Source organism: Juglans microcarpa x Juglans regia, chromosome 8D, assembly GCF_004785595.1.
Source record: "Juglans microcarpa x Juglans regia isolate MS1-56 chromosome 8D, Jm3101_v1.0, whole genome shotgun sequence".
Taxonomy (NCBI): Eukaryota; Viridiplantae; Streptophyta; class Magnoliopsida; order Fagales; family Juglandaceae; genus Juglans; species Juglans microcarpa x Juglans regia.
In genome coordinates, this window is record NC_054608.1 from 13,541,611 (window position 1) to 13,548,334 (window position 6,724).

The 6,724-nt window shown below is 32.6% G+C and overlaps 1 long non-coding RNA gene across 1 annotated transcript; it reads left to right on the top strand.

Annotated features, from left to right (window-relative positions):
- The first annotated feature begins 3,099 nt into the window (after positions 1-3,099).
- LOC121242648 lies at positions 3,100-3,330 on the top strand. Its single transcript, XR_005935937.1, has 2 exons — positions 3,100-3,184; positions 3,271-3,330. It is a non-coding gene; the product is annotated as an uncharacterized LOC121242648 (long non-coding RNA).
- Positions 3,331-6,724: the final 3,394 nt, after the last annotated feature.

A 6,724-nucleotide genomic window follows, 5' to 3' on the forward strand; every position in this document is an offset into this window, starting at 1 on the left:
TTGATCTGGGTTTGGGTGGGTTTGGGTGTTGATTGTATAGGTGATTGATTTTTTTTTCTTCTTTCAGATATTAACATATATGTACATTACGTTTGTTACTGTCAATATTCATCAATTTCGATTAAAAATAAATAAAAACTGGAATATGAAGTCTGATGTTATTGGTTCGAAATACATGAGTAATAGTGGATAGTATAGACTACAGGAAATTTGGAGTTTAAATTTGTAGTAGTAGATAGTTTAGGCAGCAAGGCAAGACTAAAAACTTTGGTATTGCGGCGTTTTTGTGGTGATGGCAGTGGTAGTGGGGATGACGAATGGTGAGTAGTCTCAGTCATTGTTCATAGAAATCTCCTCCGGAGTTTCCCTGTTTTTATCTTTTTGATTCTACTCTCCCTTTTATTACATCATAAAACATTTCAAATTTATAATCCCAAAATTATTGTTGAAGAGGATTAACGCATACTTTGAAAGACATGTAGGCACATTTATCATATCATTTTTTTACAAGTCACATTTATCATATCATTCAAGATAAACACCATTACACCACTGGTTGTAAACAATTTTAACACAGTTGTTATTAACAAATAAATGTTTTTTTCTATATTCTCGAGCTGCTAACTTTCCATCATGTCTTCCAATTAAATAAATAAATAAAAAATCACTTCTAACATTTGTGTTAAATTTATATAATTTTAAATGTTCAACAGATATTATGGAACGTAGTGCTAATAAGACCAATGAAATCAATTAAAAACTCGACTTAGCTAGGATTTTGCTTTTAAGGCTGGAGTATATACACCTTGACCCAACCAAAAAAGTGTAACATTTGTTATACATGAGTTTATGGTCATAAAGCTCCATGTTTTACTTGCCATGAACTTTGGAGCAATGACTTCACTGCCACGGGCCTATGGAACATTTGTTCAGAAAAATACAATTTTTTTCTTTGGAATAAGAAAATTAGACGCCAACCATGCATTTGAAATGTAAAAATTCATCAGTTTTTTCTGTGCTCTCTGTTGCATTTTCTCAGCGACCAAAGAATTACAATGTACATTAGGGTTTTTGAATTTAGTGAATAAAAAACTTCAAGAATTACAATGTACATGAAAGAGGTTTTTATGGGGGGTTGGGGAGAAGAAAACAACTCATTCGGTTTTGAATTTTAGTGAGGACTTGGGCGAAAATGAAAATACAACTGTAATGATCCAAGGAATGTCCCAGTCACAACTAATTAGGAAACAACATCAGTTTTTACTGCTATTATAGCATGGAAGCACCATGCATAGACAGGTCAATTACCATTAACAATAAAACCACATACCAACAGACGTTTGCAATAAGTTTGATAAAGATTAGGTGTAACTTCTTTACTTATAAAAAAAAAAAAAGATTAGGTGTAACACTCTTGAAACTTTTACCATATGAAAGGATGCACAGAATACATAGAAATTTTGTTTTTCTTGTACATAAGAATACAAAGAAAATTCAACATAAACAATAAAAGTGTTGAGTGCCAAAAGTATCACCCATAACTTCTCTCCTGAGTTTGATATATATTGAATGAAAAACAATATATATGCTGTTTTTTTGAGTTCATTATGTTGAGTGTTAATTGTTAGAATAATCCAGATTATATTAGTGTTTGATTATTTATTATATTGTATTTGGTGTTTTTTATTACTCAATAACAGATGGAAGAAGATTATGTGAGTTGTAATATTGGTACGACCCAAGGGGTTGGTGGTGAGTCCTCGTCTATTCCAATGGATATGGAGGATCATGGAAGTCTTCCAATTCATTCATCCATATATACACAACAGACTACCCATTCCATCCCACCTTTACCCAAGAAATAAAAAAAAACACCTAGTAACCACTCGGTGGTTTGGGAACACTTTACTAAAGTGCAACCTATTGACAACGATAACCCAAAAACTTAGTGCAATTATTGCGCTAAGCTATACAGTTGCCACTACAAGAATGGCACTTCATCTATACTACATCACCTCCAGACTGCATGTGAAACTTCCCCTCTTAGACTTAAAGGAGTTGGAAAAAATCAATCTAGTGTTAAGAGGGATGCGGAGGGAAGAATGTGTGGCCCACAAGGTATAGTGAAGTATGATGCAGAAAACTTAGGGTGTCAACTGCTAAGTTTTTTATTAGGTGTGAATTGCCTTTTAGGCTAGTGGAGCATGAAGGGTTTGTTGAGTTCGTGACTGATTTAGAGTCTCGATTTACTTTGCCATCCCAAATCACTTTAAAAAGGGATTGTATTAAATTGTATAACGAAGAGAAGATACAATTAAAGAAATTGTTGGATGGTCAAAGAATCTGTCTTACCATCGATACCTGGACGTCGGTGCAAAATATGAACTGCATGTGCATTACCGCACATTTTATTGATTGTAATTGGAGATTGCATAAAAAAATACTTAAGTTTTGCCAAATTCCTAACCATAGGGGCGAAACTATTGGGAGGGTGTTAGACTTGGGATTGCATGAATGGGGTGTTGATAAAATTTTGACCATCACCGTTGACAATGCCTCCTTAAATGATGTTGTTGTTGATTACATGAGGAGGAGAATAAAAGATAATGATTGTACTATATTGGGTGGTGAATTTCTTCACATGCGGTGTGCTGCCCATATATTGAATCTGATTGTTATGGACGGCTTGAAGGATGTTTATGAATTTGTAATAAAGATTAGGGATGCCGTCAGGTATGTGAAATCTTCGCCGTCAAGATTTGCAAAGTTCAAGGTTTGTGCGGCAAAGGAAAAGATCATTGGGAGAATGATTTGCTTGGATGTTCCTACTAGATGGAACTCCACATATTTGATGTTGAGTACCGCTGAAAAACATAAACAAACATTTGATCAATTTGTTTTTGTGGATGAACATTTTGTGGACTCCACTAGTGATGAATGGAAAAATGCACGGATTTTTGTAGAGTTGCTAAAAATTTTTTATGATGTTACATTGAACATTTCTGGTTCTTTGTATGTGACTGCTAATGTATATTTTGAGCAACTTTGCACAATTGAAGATGTATTAAATGGTATGTGCTTGAGTAGTGATATTATCCCCTCATTTGCACCCAAAATTGGTTAAGGACCAAACTTGTCGACATTCGGGAGTTGGAAGAATACGTACAATCGATGGACCTTGAAGGTAAGTTTGAAACTTGAAATATTTTTTTAATATCTATCTATCTCGGTTTATTATCTATCTAACTCATTTTTTAATATTTTTTTTAGATGATCATCTAGCTTCATTTTCAACAGAGGATACTGTGAGTCTCTCTTCCCATTGATGCTGAAAAAAATTTAGAGTAAGTATTTTCTTCTTGCATACTCAGCCAACTCTTTGATTTGTATGATCATAGCAATTTATATTTTGTAATTAGTAAAAATTTTATTTTTTCAGGTTATCTAGTTTCTCATGACATGCTGATACAATTAGTAAACACTTGAAGGACACAAAAGCAGCTGAATAGATGGCAGTTTCAAACTTTCAATTGAAGCATTTTGTAATTTTTATATATTCTAATTTTGTGTTTTGTAATGTAATGTAATGTAATTTAATTTAATATGTAGTGAATTACATTATTGTATGCATTTTACATGATAATGCATGGCCATGGAAGGTTAGAAGTAGTAGAGGTTAGAAGTACTACTACTTAATCGATCACTTTTAACAGTAGTATTATCATACTGGAATATGGAATGTGGAATATATTACATGTACATGATCATCTAATCTCAAATTAAATATATATATTACCAATTATACATTAACATAGGCTTTTAGATTAAATAAAAAAAAACTTTTTGAGCTTTATTTTTTTTTTCTGAAAAAAATAGATACTGTAGGCTTTTATTTAAAAAAAAAAAAAAACCGGGTTTAAGCCGGAACCCGGATTTCCGGGTTGTAGAAACCCGAGTTCATCTGGGTTCCGGCCCGGGTCATAACCCGGGTGTATTCGGGCTGAAACCCGGCCCGGATTTGAAGCCTGGGTTTCGGGCCGGGTATACCCGGAAATCCGGTCTGGAATCCGGATGAATAGTCTTAATAATAATTATATAAGATAAGATGAGATAAGATAGTTTGATTTTATGTAACCAAACCAGACCTAAGTATCTTAGGGTCAAGTTTACACTTCTATTTCTTTTCCACTCTATCTTTGAATCTAAAAAGAAACTCTAATTATTTTACTATTTAATTCTTAATTAATTCTTGTTCTTATTTTCCCATATATAAAAAGAAATCTTGTTATTATTTCTTGTCAGTTATGTTCCTTTTATTTTTAAATATTCTTGAATTTTTTATTGCTCTTATTTCATTCTTCACTATTTTACTCCTTATATATATATATAGATATATATGTATGTATGATATGATATGGGCTTTAAAAAATTGGCAATCGAGTCCTTCATATCTAACTCCTATCAAATGTTCTAATGGCTAGGGTTGCTGGACGGGCCCCATCTCTGGCGCATCCATCCTCACCTACCTGGTATTGGAGTGGGCAACCAGCCCACCGTTCGGGATTAGGCATGCTAGCGGCGAGTCACCCGCCCACCTGGACCAGTATATAAAGAAAAACCCAATTTCTCTCTCATCCCGTGCATTTTTTTCATCCATCTCTCTCTAATTCAACGAATTTTTCTTCTTCTTCTTATGGGTGTAACCAATTTAGTTTGGTTAAGTTTTAGATAAAATTTGAGACCAAACCATCATATATCAGTTTTATATTTTCAAGAACCAATTCAGAACTGGTTACCCCCTAAACAGGTACTTCCGATTTTAACGATTACAGTCCAGTTCGGTCTGGTTTTCTGGTTTTAATATACTATATACTATATTATATAATATATATAATAGTATATCATAGTATATAATACTATAATGATAATATATTGTAGCATATTATAATATATAATGATTATAGATATAGTATTAGTATTACTATTAATACAATAGACTATAGTGATATAAGATTTTAAAATTTAATATTATATTAATTAGTAATTTATCATTTAATATAAAACTATTTTATATATAATTATATATTATATATAAAGATTCAATATAAAAAATTATAATATATATATATGAACCTGTCCGATTTTGTCCAATCCGATTTTAGAAAAAGAAAAATCAGAACCGGACCTATTTTGACCGATTTTAAGAAAAATAAAACTAGTACTGAAACGAACCAAACTCGGTACCGGACCAGCTTGGTCCGGTCCCATTTTTTTTTACACCCTTACTTCTTGTTCTCATCTTCTCCATCCCCTCCTCCTATTCTTGATCTTATTTTATTATTCTCCATGACTGGGTCTGCTCATAGGTTGGTTTGGATGCTCATCATTCAAATACAAATACTTTTCTATTTTAAATTTTTGAACTTTTCATCTAATCATTACAACTCTTCTAAATTTTCAAACAAAATATAAAAAAATAATTCAACTTTTTGAAATTTCAAAACAAAAATAATATTATAAAATAATATTTTAACAATATTTTAACATTATAATATTTTTACTCAAATTTTTCTCTCTTGTTTCTCAAAATTCTATAAAACATCTTATCTCAAATCATTTCACTACTATTAACATATTTTTCATCTCATCTCAACATCCATAAGAGGCCTTTTTATTTTATTTTTTTTTCTCGTATTCTTTGTATATTTTGTTGGATCTATGTTTATTTTTCTAGATCTATATATTATGGTGTGGATCTGTGGGTTCTAGGTTTGGATCCATTGATTTTGAGGTTTATGCAACTTGGCATTAGAATTTCTTCCTCTCCTTTGCAAATCTTAGCAATCAGCATTCTTCTCTCGATAAACACTTTGTATCTCTTCCAATCTCCTCCTTGAGCCACATGGAAATATCTAAAACTAGATTTTCGATAACATGTTATTGGAACCCCTGGCCTCAAGGTCTATGAAAGAGACTTTGTTTTTCTTTGCCTATTGTACTTCCTTGCCTTTTGCCTCTCTTCAATTTCAAGTTTGTTCTCTCCTTTCTTAGTCAAATGTTTAGTATCCATAAGTCTTGATCGTTAGACTCCCTCAATTCAAATTTTGTTGTGTCTATGTTGACCATGGTTGCCTCTGAACACAAACCTTTTGTTAGGTGTCATTTTGTCATTGTGGCTTCTCCTCTAGCATTCCCTTCTAAAAGGCAATCATGGATGATGGTGCTATATACCTTGGATTATTCTATTGGAGATAATATCAAATCAATAATATGATAGAACATATAAAATATAATAGAAATTGAGATGGAGAATAAAATGAGGAAGATAGACTTTGAAAGTTACATCTTTCTTATTCTCAATTGTGGTTGAATATAAAACATTGGCCCCTAGTTAAATTATATGGAGATGAGATTGTTAAGACGTGTTTCGCACCACTGTCGACGAATTCACTCAACCTACACCGAAAGAAGCATGAGGGCTCGGTGGGTAGAACACCTCACATGCCTAAGTAAGTGTTTGTGATGGTCAAGTATGAATTCAAACGGGTCATAAAGAGTTACCTCGAATCACTAGTTGGTGTCCATTATTTAGGCACTTGCTCAACCTATAAGGATAGTGTAACTGCATGATTTACTCTGATGATCTTAGAAGTGATGGGTATCACATTCTGGATGGCAATAAAGTTATAAGGGTACATCGTTATCGGGGAATATCTCATATATC